Raw genomic sequence first — 16,298 nt, 5'->3', positions numbered from 1 at the left:
ATACTATTTTTGCCTCATGACAACGGTTACAAATACGCGCTAACCGTAGTTGATGTTGCGAGTCGATACAAACAAGCGGAGCCGTTAAAAACAAAGTCAGCAACTGAAGTAGCCGCTGCGTTTGAAAGAATTTATCGAAGAGGTCCTCTGCGCTGGCCAAATCTATTACAAGTTGATCCTGGTAGTGAATTTCGCGGTGTTGTTTTATCAACGCTGAAACATCATAGCGTCGCGATACGACGAGGTCATACTGCGCTACATCGTGATCAGGCAATTGTTGAACGATTCAATCGGACTCTTGCTGAACGGTTATTTGGATATCAATACGCGAAGGAATTCATCCAAGAAAAACGATCTCGTGAATGGGTCAAAAGGTTGCCAGGCGTAATTGCAGCGTTAAATAACGAGATTACCCGAGCAATCAACATGAAGCCCAGCGACGCGATTAAATACGAGTATATACCCGGAAAATCAAAAATAAATAGCGTTTCCAAGCCGATTCTCGGCGATGTTACCGTGAGATATCTGTATGAACCAGGAGAGTTTGAAGGCGGTAAAAAAAGGGCTACCGATCCTATTTGGAGTGTTACCACACATAACATATCAACGATAACACGATCAACTGGTAGACCACCGATCTATAGACTGGATTCAACTGCTCCTCAGCGCGGATTTACACGCGAGCAACTACAAGTGATACCTAACGATACTCAATTGCCCCCACGTGGTCTTAACTAGCGCCGTTGCGTCTATTGCACTCAAGACAGGTCAACCTTACATTGTTTTTGACATGACCGAGACTGTTATCGATCCTATCCACGGTAAATTGGCGAGCGTCTTTATCCGAATAACGCCAGCGCATTACACAATTGCAACTCGCGCAGTGATTATTCTGTTGTTGTCGTAACGCAATTATTAATTCGGCATTAATATCAAAACGCCGCTGTTTTTTTTTATCCTGTTGGCGGTAACCCGAGAGTTTTCTATCAATGACGCTAGCATCAATAATGTCATCGTTGTCACTGGTTTCGTCAATAACAATTCTTCGAAGCTGATTCATTCTCCGTACTCTGGACACTGCAAGATAGACTAGATTTGACCATTCGATGCGATTATCAACCATCCAAACAATTGTGTCCGTGATGGTTAATCCCTGCGAGGAATGTATTGTCGTTGCGTATCCTAGCGTCCACGGGGATTTACCAGCACGTAGCGCGTCCTCGACGACGCTGATATCAACGAGCACAATATCATTCAGCACAAGAATTTGTTTTTTTGTCCCTGACGCTGTCGGGCCCGGGATTTCAACTTCAATGTTCTGCCGCCGTGTGTCCGCGGGTCTATAACATAACGGCACTGGACGCGTTGGAAACTTTTCCTTATGCAACGCAAACAACCTCCGCTGAAGTGTGTCTCTGACTATCTTTCTACTCGCTACAATCAAATCATTCGGTCTCCATGTTTCCCAGAATTCATTTAACGGCGTTTCCGGAATCACCTCGCGGATTATTTCACATTGAACTCTATCCGGCTGTAATCTGATTAATTTTTTAACCTCGCGCAGTTGTTCATCAAGTGCTCGGTAATCAGTATCGGTTTCTTCATAATAGTCTACGAACCCGCTCAACCAATCATGTGGACCCTCGCCGACAAATGGTGGTGGTTGGCCATGGTCCCCACACATGATTACCGCTGTATTCGCGCGCAGCAACCACTCAAGAAACATTTGTAAAGTATCTAACGAAACAGTACATATCTCATCCCAGATGATAATGTCGGGAATAAATTTTTCACCCATTCGATCAGGAGTCCACTCACCGCCGCTGTATCGAAAAAAGCTGTGATAAGTAACGGCGTCAACATTTCGTTGTTTTATCTCTCGCGCTAGTCTATGGGTCGGTGTAAGCACGATTATACTTGCCCGCGTTCGAAATAATTCAATTGCCCGAGTCGTCTTTCCTGACCCGCCACAGCCGCTTAAATAAACCGTCTTGTGTCTACAAATTGGATCAGAACACGGTGGTGCATTAGACCATTCTGACAATTTATCACCGCATAGGTAATTGTTCTCAACGATGACATTTGCTGACGGGGAATAATCGCGTCGTATTTCTTCTTTAATTCTCCATGTACCCCAACTCTCGTCCGGACTAGTAAACTCGGCTACGTTTCCCTTATACTTTACGTCTATGTAAAACGAATCAACGGCTACTCTAACCGCGGTATCGGGGAATCTATTTATCATCGAGAATAAATTGATAGCGGCGTAACCCAGCATAGACGCCCTCAAATGTGGATACGCGGGGCTGTCTCCATCGCTGTAGGAAACAACTGTACCCAACTTTGTTCCATTGGATAAGAAAGCTGTTTTGCAGTTCACGTATCTATTTTTCGCCACTGCGTCCTTGATTACGAAATCATATTCTGCGTCATCTATAATCAGCCGTGAGCAATATCGTTTGTAGTCGCAGTTTTTTCCACCTTGTGTGAACTTACCGATTATTCTTCTACCGAGATCTTTTGCCTCGTGGTTTCGTTGGTTGAATATCCTCCTGGACCATTCGATGATATATTCCTCGTCGGCATCAATGTGTTTTCTGGATTTATCAATTATGCTATCTAGACGCTCTGGTTCTGGTAACCAGACTTCAGTCTGCGCCCGGTATGATATAATCGCGTCACTGACAATCAACGAAACTAGCATGCTACAATCAATCATATACCGTAGCAGCGCTATTGGCAACCACTTCTTTTCAGCTATGTGTCTACCGATCCAAATATAGCAACAGCGATGGAGTCCTGCCGCGAATTCAAATGATACTATGCGAGCGAATCCCGTTAAATCAAAATCAGGCAGTGGTCCATTAATAGCAACACGAGTCATTTCATGTCTGGGGTGTCCAAATCGTTTGAAATACTCAGCGGCGGATCCATACCCGAGAAAACTCGCTGGATAACAGGCAACCATATCAACCGAGATCATAGCGTCGCGGTTGTATTCAGTGTTCCATAGTCCACCGTGATAGTATTCCAAACAACTGGATTGTACATCTGGTAAAAATTCCTTGCGCGTTGGTCTCCACGCATTTTTCCTTGCTGCAACATGAGCTACAACCGATGGAATCGTAAAACAATTTGTTAGCAGTTGTTCATCATGCTCCTCAAATTCTATGGCAGTTTTTTTCATCTTGTTGTGAAACGCTTCAGTGCGGTATAATTCACCGTTTGGTCTTACAAACTGATCAAAGGTATCCGCATCGTTTTCAGCGCTGCGAAGTAACCACACTGATACAGGGTCATTTTTACACAAGCAAGCAATAGCATCAAATAGTTTCCTCTCCGCGAGAAAACCATCCCTGGAGAATTGTTCTCCCAGGAATTCTTCGGGTATATACTTTACTGTTCTATCCCGTGGAAATATTGTGATCGCGGGCGTCCATGCGTGTTCGTTATGATCAATAATTTTGATTGGGGCTCCCTTCGATTTATACTTCGATTCGTATAATACTTCACCGGTTATCGTTGTAACGGTTATTGGAAATCTCAACGACGTTTCTAATCTCGCTATGTCGCTGATGGTCGCTCCACGCTCTTTTACGGTTAGTTCCCACTGGTTGATTTTGCTACGTCGTAAATCAGTCAATTTGTTTCCTCGACACGCATTTGTAAAATGCTCTATTATTCGTTCTGCTACACAATTTATCCCGGTTGACTGTTTCATCGGTTTCAGTTTTCCGATATCAGGTTTCTTATTTAACGGGTATATTCCATAAACAACTGCTGTTTCAGGATACGCTCGTTCATAGTATGGTTGGTCAATTCCGGTTAACAACCCCGGCTTGGAGTCGCGGCTGACAATGACTGTTTTCTTGTCGCTGAGAACTGGTTCAAATTTATCACGTATGATCCAATCGCCTGATTTCACCCGGACAATGAATTTTACTCTGAAGAAATATCTTTTACCGTCAAGTTGTGATATTATCGTTGCTGCGCGGTTGTCGTTCATGGTAGCATCAACAATGCCATCAATTCGAAATGTTGACCAACTGTGAGATGCGCCATCACGCTTGAATTCATTGATACAATCGCGTATTTTATTCAACAGGGTTTTATCGTTTATTAACGCTTTTGGTGTGTCCTTGAGGACTCTATCGAGATTGAATTTAATATTTTTCCGGGGCTTAATTGCTGCCAATCTCTCAAACTCATCCATATAATTAAAACAAGTATTTAAATGAAAGAATATAGTATAATGAATTACTGCAAATGGTTGATGATTGGGTCGATAAACCCGTGCAATAAATCATGTAGAGGTGAATTCTGCGGGTATCATTTACAAAGCGTTCGTAATGGTTCTCTTGGCCCTCTCCCGTGCTTGGTTTGCCACGTTGGTGTAAGAGGAAAATCACAGTTATGTATTAATTGTGGCGGAAAGCGATACAGGGAACTAAAACGCTATTATGACAAGCGAATTAAAAACGCCGTCATTGACCCTACCGCAGACTTCGTCATCAAAACCCCCCAAGACTACGTTGAAAGATTTATAATTAAACCAAATAATAAATTAGACAAATAGTATTATTATACAAATGGACCAAGAATTTCAGCCGCATCCTGTGCTCGTCAGTTACGAGGCATCTCGCGACGGCATTGTTAGAAACCGCAAACTGAAGAAGCCGGTTGGTACCGTGAATAATCGGGGGTATTTGCAATTTAGTGCTGGAAAGAAGACGTATTTTGTTCACAGGGTGGTATATGAAGCGTTTAACGGATTGATCAAAGATGGCCTCGTTATTGATCACATTAATTCTAATTGTCAAGATAACAGACTGTGTAATCTGCAAGCTATCTCTCAGAGCGAAAATATTAAAAAAGGCCAAACTGGTAAGTGTTCAAATCAAGCAAGAGGTGTCAAATCGTTTAATACATCAACGCACGAGGAAAAAACATTTCACTCCATGCATGCGGCGGGAAAATATTTCGACATTTGTAGGGCCTCAGTACGATTTGTTGCAGAACGAGTATATCAAACAGCGATCTCAAAAAGGACCGGACACAGAATTCGATTTTCATATGTAAATATCAGCGAGTGACGAAGTCACCGGCGCCTATGGCGCTGACAAGGCCACCGGCGCTGACAATAAATTGTCCGTTCCGGAAGAAAACAAAGTATGAACACCTCGGAATTGATACACGGGGTTTCATTTTTTTTTATTAATATTTTTGATATTAGAAACAAGATGTTTTATAAGAATAATGAATATCGAAGACATCAATAATATATTAACTGAGATTTCAAAATTAAAAAATCAAGGAATTGAATTATCTGATGGTCTCGACAGTGAAAAAATATTATCCGATTATGAGATTATTAACGAACAGTCGAAACGGGGGCGTTTTACCCTGGCCCGCGAGTACTTTTTTATAAAACGATTACAACATACGATTAATGAAAACTTGTACCACAATGACGCAAATGCATTCATTGGACTATTTACTGCCGTTGAAATAATACGAAAAAAACTCGGACGTGTTTATGAACGACGCCGGGAGATTTCTAGCAAGATCAAAAACATTAGAAGGATTATAGACGAAAACTCCGGCGAGAAATTAGAAATTGCTTCGCAATTGCAATAATGGTAGGCGAATCACTTACTACTCGGCTAGCCAGAGAGCGGCTAGCGGCGCTTAAAAAGTTCATACCGTTACGAGACAGGGTCCGAGAGCAACTTCAAACGCGGCAGCAACTACAAACCGATTTTACTGTTGGAAGCGAACAACTCTTTGCCCCGGTAACTAAAGCGACCAAAGATGTTACGGCGGCAACTGTACCCGTCCTCGATGCGCTTGAAAAGATAGCGGCAGAGACAAAACAAACAAAAAAGTCTTTAGAAACACTCCCTGCGAAAATAGCGGCTGCTACAACACGGAGGCTGCCACCACTCGCTATAACCGAACCACAAGAACCCTATGTTACAATGGCCGATGAAGAAGAACTAGGTGCTACTGCGAAAGAACCGGAAGAAGAAATACCAGAAGAGGAAATACCAGAAGAAGAAATACCGGAAGAAAAAGAGGGGAATATACCCCGTATTGTACTCAAGAAGAGTACAATAGATCAAATTAGAGGCTTCAGCAGCAGGGAAGAATTAATTAATTTTGCTGCCAACAATTTTGCTAAGAGCATACGAGATAAGAAGCATATCAATAGCGGTTACGAGAAAAATATAAAGTCGTTAAAGGACTGGGTAAGAATAGTGTATTTAGCGAGTAAACATAAAGATGCATTACCACATCGTAGTAAATCCGATTACGACGCATTCCACAAGGAAGTTAAGAGTATAACACCAAAAAAAGGAAAAGGATACTCTGTTGGTAAAGAATCCTACGGCGTTACCTGTCCTGGTAGTGTTCTCAGTGATATATCACGGCTAGAGGTACTAATTGGAGGAAAACGAGCCGGAAATAACTCTACGGAAATAATCAATGAGGCCGCTGATATTTGCAAGCGGTTATTTGCAGGCGGTATTATGGACATTAATGCATATCGAACGCTCATAGACGAACTCGTGGATGATTAATTGGAAAACTGGTGTTTTTAATAAGGATGATCATACACTACAACCATGATAAACCAGTACTCGTCTACGTGGTAAACTCGCGATTGCCTGTTTACCGCGCGTACTATGGAGACGGTCTCGGTAGCACCATTGCGGGGTTATTTACAAGAATGGCTCCAAAAGTAGCGCCGTTAGCCAAACAATTAGGAATGAAGGCTATTGATGTTATTCGTGATAAGGGAATTAGTGCTATTGGAGATGTTGCCGGAAAGGCGCTTTCAGCCGCGCGAGACAAACTAATGTCGTTGGTGAAATCCAGGAGAAAAAAACAGAAACCACCGGTAATGCCATCAACGACAGTGATGCCTGCAAATGTCAGTAAAGTAATAAATAACGCCGTGGAAGAAAAACTAGAGTCGTTGGCGGCGACTCAGTCGTTGGCGACGAAGCCATCAATGGCTGAGCCATCCGCCGATGCGGCAACCAACGCGCTCATGAACGCGATAGCGGGGAGTGGTTTAAATTCAAAGAATTTACGACGAAAAAATCGCAATTGAAAACATCAACATGATAAATAATAGAATGTTTGCGCGTACCGCTGATCCCGCGTTTGATATGGACGCCCCAGTGCGCAGGGATGATTCTGTCCGTGATTATCAATATTATTCTTATTATGCAGCGCAACCTGACCTACGATCGCGAATTGAACTTCAAGTCCAAGATACCAGTAAATACTTTCTGCCGTGTGAAGCGTTTATCGAAATTGAGGGAGAACTCGTGACAAATGCTGCCGATAATGCACCATACGCAGATGACCATCGTGTTCGAGTTGGTTTTGTCAATAACGGTATCATGGCGTTATTTGAGAGCGCCAGATATCTTATTGACGGGCGAGAAATTGAATCAATAGAACGCGAGGTTGATGTTGCAACGACGATAATTGGGTTGGCGAGATACTCGGATGATTATACAAGATCGGCGGGCCCATCTATGATGTTTGCGAAGGACACCACCAATAACGCTGACCATATTCAGTACGTTAACGTGCTGGTGGAAAGAGATACCGCAACTGACCCACAGGCTGAAGCAAATAACCCAGACCGCAGAGCAAGACCAGGCGCTAATTTCAATATTATAAAAAGTCTTAACGATAATTACAATATGGGATTCGCAGCACGAGTAGGAATGTTGCAAGGACCACGCCGACAGTTTTCATGCGCGATTCCACTCCATCACATATTTGGATTCTGCAGAAATGTTAGAAAAGTCATCTATGGGGCCAAGCACACAATTGCTCTGACGCGAAGGGGCGATGATAACAATGCAATATGGCGTGCTGCTGGCGTCGCTGCCGGTAAAGTCATTTTAACTAAAATGGCATTGTGGATGCCGGTGCTGACTCCATCAGTTTCCACGGAAGCACGATTGTTAGCATTTATGGAACAGGGAGGGAAATCGTTGTTGAGTTGGCTAGCGGTAACAACTGATGCTAAAGAGGATAACGTCGCCGATACGTTTACATGGCACCTGGCATCAAAACAGGGTGTTTCAGCCCCGCGTCATATATTCATAGCGCTACAGAATAGGGAACAATTGGGCAGTCAAGAACGCAGCCATATGATATTTAATCAATTAGGAGTCAGGGATGTTTCGCTGAGAATAAACGGACAACAGGAACCATCCGAGGATATACAGCTTAATTACGGCGACAACCATATCGCACGTGTGTATCATCGATTGCTGTCATATATGGGCCGTGATCAAAACGTCGACACTGGTTTGCAAATATCACAACTTGATTTTAAAAACCTGTATCCGATTTATTATTTTTCGCTGGAACATCTTGATTTAACGAGACAATCCGTCGTTGATATACACTTCAGAGCTCGTATAGCCCCGGGTGGTGTTAATTATAGAGCGGTTGCTGTCATTCTCAGCGATAAATCAATGCTGTTGGAAGGTGTTGGTGGACGAATGAGAATCGTTGATGCACCAGTAGAAAACATGTAATTGAAAACACAAACGCGTTTACAATAAAATGTCGTATAGTGTCGTCAGTGTAGAGTTGACTGATGGTCAAGTCAAGAAATTACGATCAAAGTCGGCTAAACAATGCGGAACCACAATAACGCTGAAGCCGTCACAGATGGCAGGTGGTAATCATAAGATATCGTTGACGGCGCGTCAAATAAAACATTTCAATGATGCGATGAAGAATAAAAAGGGTGTTCAAATAGATTTTTCAGCCGCAGCAATTAAAAACATGGAAAGGACCGGTGGGATATTTCCGCTGTTAGCTGCGATTCCAGCGTTGATTGCCGCGGCCGCACCAGCAGTGGCTAAGGCGGCGGCGTTAGGAGCCGTTGGTACCGCGGCGGGGATGGCATTGAAGAAGGCAACCGGGAAAGGCTACAAAAAAAAACGACCCGTGGCCGGAAAGGGTCTAAGACTACCGGGAACCCCGTATTCATGGTACTCGGGAAAGGGTCTAAGACTACCGGGAACCGTTTATTAACGCAGGAGTCTATGACTCCTGAGTCAATGACCCCTATGTCTAATTTTGATTTAATAGACGCCGCAAACGCGCTAGCGATAAAAAACTTCAGAGGTGTTTTTATGAGGGATCAATTACCGGCGGCACCAAGGAATATTGAAACAGGCATAATTAACCTCGATGGGTCCTCCGGAGCGGGAACTCATTGGGTTGCATACGCGATTGATCCGCGCGCGATCGTCTATTTTGATTCATACGGGTTAGCCCCGCCAAACGAGTTCATGCGGTATATCCGGGCGTGTTCAGCCCGGGCGTTTTATTCCACGTTGCCAACACAGCGATTAAGCGACCCGCCGATATGTGGCCGTGAGGTATTAAACGTACTTGCGGCGATTTCATCATCGCGAAAACCACCTCATGTAGTTGTAAATGAATACACTAGTGGGGTCGTAGAAGCTCAACGGATTTTAGAGAATAACATTTACAATAACGATGATTGATATCTGGGGGCGACCGGTTTCGGCGCTAAAAGAATCCACGGAAACGGCCGCCGCCGACATAAAAAAACTAATTGAGGATGAAATCGCTGATATGTTGAATCTAACAAGTGTTGACCCGGGCGAAATAGTTGTATTTCAAGACCGCCAGGGTAAATTGAAATCCAGTAATGTGTCGCTAAATGACGTTTTAATACGACAGCGTGATGCCGCCGATGGCACCATAGCGTTGTATACCGGCGACGGACTACTCAAACCGGGTAGACATATATTTCAGATAGAGAATACGATAGAATTAATCCAAGACGGTGTTATAAGGTTGAATAGATCAATAATCGAACTCGAAGGGCATGTGAAAACAACTATCGATAGATTTTTTGGGTACCCGATAGTATTCGAACCAAATCTTGCAACAATAAAAAATACTATTTTGGAGTTTACGACGCTGTCGGGCCAATTTTACACGTTACGAAAAAATGTTAACAGGATCGATGACAACTTTGATAAATTCCTTGGTAAAAAAAATACCAAGCCGGATGAAATCACAATAACTATAAATGATATCACTGCGTATGGACAGGAAATAGAAACAATCAAAACTGATGTTGCAACAAACAAAAAGGGTGTAGACGCGCATGAACGGGAAATAGAAATAATCGGCGCTAATGTTGCAACGATCATAAATAATATAGACGCGCATACACAGGAAATAGGAATAATCAAAACTGATATTGAAGCGAACAAAAAGGGTGTGGACGCGCATACACAGGAAATAGGAACAATCAAAATTGATGTTGAAGCGAACAAAAAAAATGTAGACGCGTATTGGCGGGGAATAGGATTAATCAAAACTGATGTTGCAGCGAACAAAAAAGGTATAGACGTGCATACATATGAAATAGGAACAATCAAACTTGATGTTGCAGCGAACAAAAAAAGTATAACCGAGAATACACGGGAAATAGAAACAATCAAAACTAATGTTGCAGCGAACAAAAAAGATGTGGACACGCATATACAGGAAATAGGAACGATTAAAACTGATGTTGAAGCGATTAAAGACGGACTACCGAGAGTAGCAGAGCAATTCGAAAAAATAAAAATCCCTCATGAGAACATCATCAACACAGTATACACAATTCGGCATGGATCATTCGATTGGACTCCTACACAGAATACAGTAAATATCACCGCAACTGTTAAGGGTATTTATCGACTGACACTGGTTTCAATGATGCAGTTTAATATATTATCGTCGAGTTCATCCGGGTTTAACAATACAATATCAACAATTATAGACAAGAACGCAACTGAACAGTTTACAATTTATGCCGTTGATAGAAATCTAGCCCGGGCAAACATTACATGGTATGTGGAATTTGCAGCGAATCTAAGTAATTAAAAACACTAGCTCTTTTAAAATAAAAATGACCACCAAGGAAGTTGAATCAGAGGTATCACCGACGTCACATCAATATCGATTCGATACCGCAAAAGAATTCTCCGCGAACTTGAAAACGCTTTCCGAACAATACCGTGTAAAAATAAAAAAATACCGTCGTAAAATAACCGCCATCGACGCGGTCGTGTACTCGGTGTCGGGTATAGTAGCTGGCGCCGGTGTTATTTTATCCACGGTGACCACGATAACCCCGATCGCTGTTCCAATCGCTGTCTCCGCAATGACAACAGTTGCTGGAGTTGCCAACGCAATCACTAGGAAGATATCATCGTGTTTTCAGAAAAAACTCAACGAGTATACAGTAAAACATCAAATAGTATCCGACGCATACTCGAAATTATCCGGGTTGATCTCGTTATCGATTGATAATTTGTTCGTATCCGATGTTGAATTCTCCACGATGGTCCAGTTATATAGCTCCGCGATGTCAAAAATCGAGGATTTTCAACTGGAAGCCGAAACCACCTGGTTGTTAAAATTAGACACTAAAAACAACGAATAATAATAATGTCGCTGAACCCCGAAGGGTCTCAATTACTTCAACGGATCGCGGAGAACACCACTCCGGTACAAACAAGTATGATATCGATAACATCAACGAAACCCGAATTCAGTGTGAACTTCCCATCACCGGTTCCAGTAAAGGAAATAGCGCTGGCAAAATTGCGAGTATATCACAGTTGGCCTAATATCCGAGCGGACGCATTTAACGGACAACAACCTAATAACTCGCTGGTTTTTGCACGGACAAATAAACCCGATGGGACCCCAAACTGGGAGGAGGTTACAATACCAACTGGGTCATACCAAATAGAGCAAATCAATAAAGAATTTCAACGCAGGATAAAATCGATCACAGGAAAGGAATCAAAAATCGCTATTACGGTTCATGAACCGACGTTATCGTCGACGATTGAAATAAGCACACCGGGGTATATGGTTGATATTTATAACAGTTCAATAAGAACCATACTAGGATGGCCTGAGAATCCACCCGCGGACACCCCCCCATCAACTATCCTCAGACACGATAACGGAGATGGTGGTAGGCATATTGCTCCATACAACGTAAATATCGCATCAGTGATAGCGATCAATCTAGTGTGTGATGTTATCGAAGGGAGTTATCAGGTGGATACCAAGCAATCAAATCAAGCTCAACAGGGGTATATCCTTTATTCGTTTTCACCAACAGCCCCTCCGGGATTTTTAATCGTTGAGAGTCCGATTAATCCGGTCTATATGCGATGCCATGATCGGTTTTTAACGAGAATTAATTTTAGAATTACCGATCAGTCAAATAACCTAATTGATCTGCAAGAGGAGGAGTTAGTGATCACTCTGTTTGTAAGATCATAGCAGCAGAGGGGGCGATGACATCGACGCGGTCGTCGATGTGCTTACCGGACGCTGACGACGCTGGGGATCGACGCGCAGAAGGTGTTAATTAAACCAAATGACGACGCGACGATCCCCCAACGACGTCGTCGTTTTTTTTTTACCAGGCGCTGACGACACTAGATCGTTGAGTGCAGAAAGTAATAATTAAGCAAAATAACGATTGGACAAAATGTCCGATTCGCCCCCTCTGCTGCTAGATATGCTCACTGCCATCTATATCCTATCATATCATTAAACCCACAAAACCAGCATGGAAATATGACATTGTAACACATGTGGAACAGTATGGTATTATAAGGTAATTTGAGAATGTAGCTTGAACATGGATCACTAATGGCAAAATAAAGTAGCTGGACAATGTAGCTAAAACACTGACTTCAGTATGTCACAGAATGGTAAAATGAGGTAGTTGGACATTGTACTTGTATCAAGGGCCACTTTATTTCACAATATAGTTACTAAAATAAGCTTATATGACAGCATAGCTCTAACAGGGGTCACTATATGTCATAGTATGGTAGAATATGGTAATTTGACAGTGGAGATAAACATGGATCACTATACATCACAATGTGGTAAAATAAGGTAGTTTTGCACTGTAGCTGTCACAAGGCCCACAGTATGGGAAATAAGGTAATTTGACAGAGGAGCTTTAACACGGGCCACTGATCCTATTTGATTTGCTTTTGGACTCAGTAGAACAAATTTCCTGTGAACTTCCGTGTCCTGTCCTTAGATTACTGCATATGATCAAGTCTTCATCAAATACCAACAGACATTTTTTCCATACTGTAATGCTAGTGTCATAGTTGTTGGGTTTAATGTTCATTGATCTAGTACAGTATTATCAGTCTTGTTTGACTTGCAGTTCTACCATCAGGATGTATTATTGCAAAAATAACCTGGATATGTTAATACTTGAGTTAGCACAGTTGGATATATTTATCTCACCAGAAGTAGACAAGTTTGGATTTTATACCTTTTGTTAGCTCTGCATTGAACATTCAGTTTCTCTCCATCCTCAGACAGCTAGAGTCATTCCATGCATACAGTTATGTGTGCTGTTGACATCATATTGATGTAAAACTGTTACAAAAGGATGTATTTTTCATACAGAGAAGTAGGAAGTATATGTGATTTCCCATCAGTATAGACTAGACATTGTGGGTCAGATAGAAAATAATAAATGGTGAGTTTAATTATGTATATTTTCTTGGGTGAAGAATTAATTTTGTTACATTATCAGAATCATAATGTGGCAATTTTATTTAGGTTTCTGTTGGTCAATTCATTTATCTGACCATCCCTCTGTCATGCTTTTGTTTGTGTAGTATAACCTTAAATCTGATTAAGGAATGAAACATGCCAAACAAAGACATATAAGAAGGGTGTGTGTTGCATAAAACACTGGGGTTCTCGATCTATTCAAGGCTAAGGGTCACAGATCCTTATTTTACAATTTCATCTTTCTCCTAGATTCAATAACTTCATATCAGTTTGAGATTATGGGATGAAACATGCTATATTTACAAATCATCACTTGATGGTGTGTTGCTGACAACATTGCAGATCCTATCTTCCAGGTCAATGTCACAATTCAATATCTTCCACTCCACATTAAAGCCATTTAAGATTTAAAGATGTAATCTGGTATACTTATAAGTAGAAAGTGTACTGCATACCGCACGAAGTGTCCTTGCCTCAAAGTCCAAATCACAGATCAATATTTTAATCTAATGGTCTTGATTTCAAAGTGAAGGTTACACCTAAATATTTTATGTTCATCACACTTTCCCTTTCATTCCATAACTTGAAATCATTTGAAATTAAAGGATGATACCATATATATTCACTTATAAGTCAAGTCAAATTGCGAACAACAAAGATCCTGATCTGCTATATCATAATGAGCATGCAGATTAGGGTCTATGTTGTTTATTCAGCTGATTGGTCCTAACAAACTACACAGAACCAGATCTGCCTGGTGCATTATGCAATGGCAGATCTGGGTATGTGCAGTTTGCAGTTGGACTCATCTTATAAGCAAGTATATATGGTAGTACCATGTATACCTATATGTCATCACTAAAAGGTATTTAGCATGCCACATTGGGGGTCCTATCACCAAGAGCACTGTCACAGCTTGATATCTTAAATATTTCCATCACACTGCCCCTCTTGTTCTATAATTTGAAAGCTGTTTAATATTAAAGGATTAAACATTGTATATTTATATAACATTACTAGAAAGTGTTGTGTGTGCCATAATATGGTTACTATCTTTAAAGTCAAGGTCATGGCTTCAGTAGTGTGAGTTTTCCATCACACTTTTTCTTCTGCCCTTTAATTTTAGAGTTGTTTGAGATTAATGGATGAAACTTTGTATACCAGACATCATCACTAGAAGGTGTGTTGTGTGCCACAACAGGGTTCATATCTTTGAGGTCAAGGTCATGGATCAGTGTTTTAAGTTTTCTATCATGCTTTCTTTTCCACTCTTTAATTTCGGATACTTTTGAGATTAAGGGATATTTGACTTACATACAAGAAATCATTCACATATTTATTCTATATAACATTCATGGTCTTATCTTCAGGGCTGACAAGGAGGGGGGACCAGGGATATATACTGGGGGTCCTATCTTTAAGGTCAAGGTCATAGATCAATATTTTAGATTTGAATCACATTTGTCCCTCTGCATTCTAATTTAGGATAAGTTTAAGATAAATGCGTGCTTGGTGTACTTGTATTTTTTCACTAGAAGATGTTGCATTGCACATTTTAAATCATATCTGCAAGGTTATGACAACAGCTTAATATGCTTTGGTTTCATTTATATCTGCCTTATATTATTGATGTTTTATGCACCACAATTGAGGTTTTGTCTTACAGGTCAGGGTCACAGATCAATAAGTATTACCCCTTTTGTAAACTTTTCTATAATGTCCTTGGAGATTGAACAGCAAAACTTGGATGCTTTCCATGTCTGTCCAGTGTCTCTGCATCTATGTCTTAAATGTTATAAATTGTATCATTGTGAAGTTTTTGCAAACTAACCATCTTGGGACCCTAAGTGGCTGATTGGTCTGACATGCTCATCTCTACAGATCACTGACATCTCAACTCTTTTCCCATAGGTTCTAGTTCCGACTCTAGTAGATGATAAAACTTGCCAGTAGCTTCCCATGTGTCAGTGGTTCTTCTCAGGATTTTCCCAGTTTTTTCCTCCACCAAATATACTAGCCACCATGTGTGGCCTATCATATGCTGAAAAAATGGCATTAAAACCAAACACTCACATTATTAGGTGGGGACACAAATTTATTGTATCTGCTTGATAATAGTAAAATTTGTAAGTAACTCATTACAGTGGCTACATGAAGTAAAATTTGTAAGTAACTCATTATAGTGGCTACATGAAGTAAAATTTGTAAGTAACTCATTATAGTGGCTACATGAAGTAAAATTTGTAAGTAACTCATTATAGTGGCTACATGAAGTAAAATTTGTAAGCAACTCATTATAGTGGCCACATGAAGTAAAATTTGTAAGTAACTCATTATAGTGGCCACATGAAGTAAAATTTGTAAGTAACTCATTATAGTGGCTACATGAAGTAAAATTTGTAAGTAACTCATTATAGTGGCTACATGAAATAAAATTTGTAAGTAACTCATTATAGTGGCTACATGAAGAATAAGTCGTTCCTGCTCAACAAACATAGAAAATATTAGTGCATATTATGATGCAAGATGTATCAATCATCATCAGCAGTAACCTATTTAGTAATAATGCTGTGTTTATCATTTAGCTGTCAGGTCTTCTTCTGATTTATCGGCAGATCCCTAATGTCCAGAAGTTTTAGAGACATAGAACCGAGGTG

At 41.1% G+C, this 16,298-nt stretch overlaps 1 protein-coding gene across 3 annotated transcripts in view; it reads left to right on the top strand.

Moving 5' to 3' along the window:
- Positions 1-16,298, top strand: part of LOC149789048 (uncharacterized) — a 235,513-nt gene that overhangs the window by 160,351 nt on the left and 58,864 nt on the right. The gene's annotated exons all lie outside the window — the stretch shown is intronic.

Source organism: Sinohyriopsis cumingii, chromosome 11, assembly GCF_028554795.1.
Source record: "Sinohyriopsis cumingii isolate HCF-2022 chromosome 11, ASM2855479v2, whole genome shotgun sequence".
Classification (NCBI taxonomy): domain Eukaryota; kingdom Metazoa; phylum Mollusca; class Bivalvia; order Unionida; family Unionidae; genus Sinohyriopsis; species Sinohyriopsis cumingii.
This window is presented reverse-complemented; position numbering and strand designations above follow the sequence as displayed.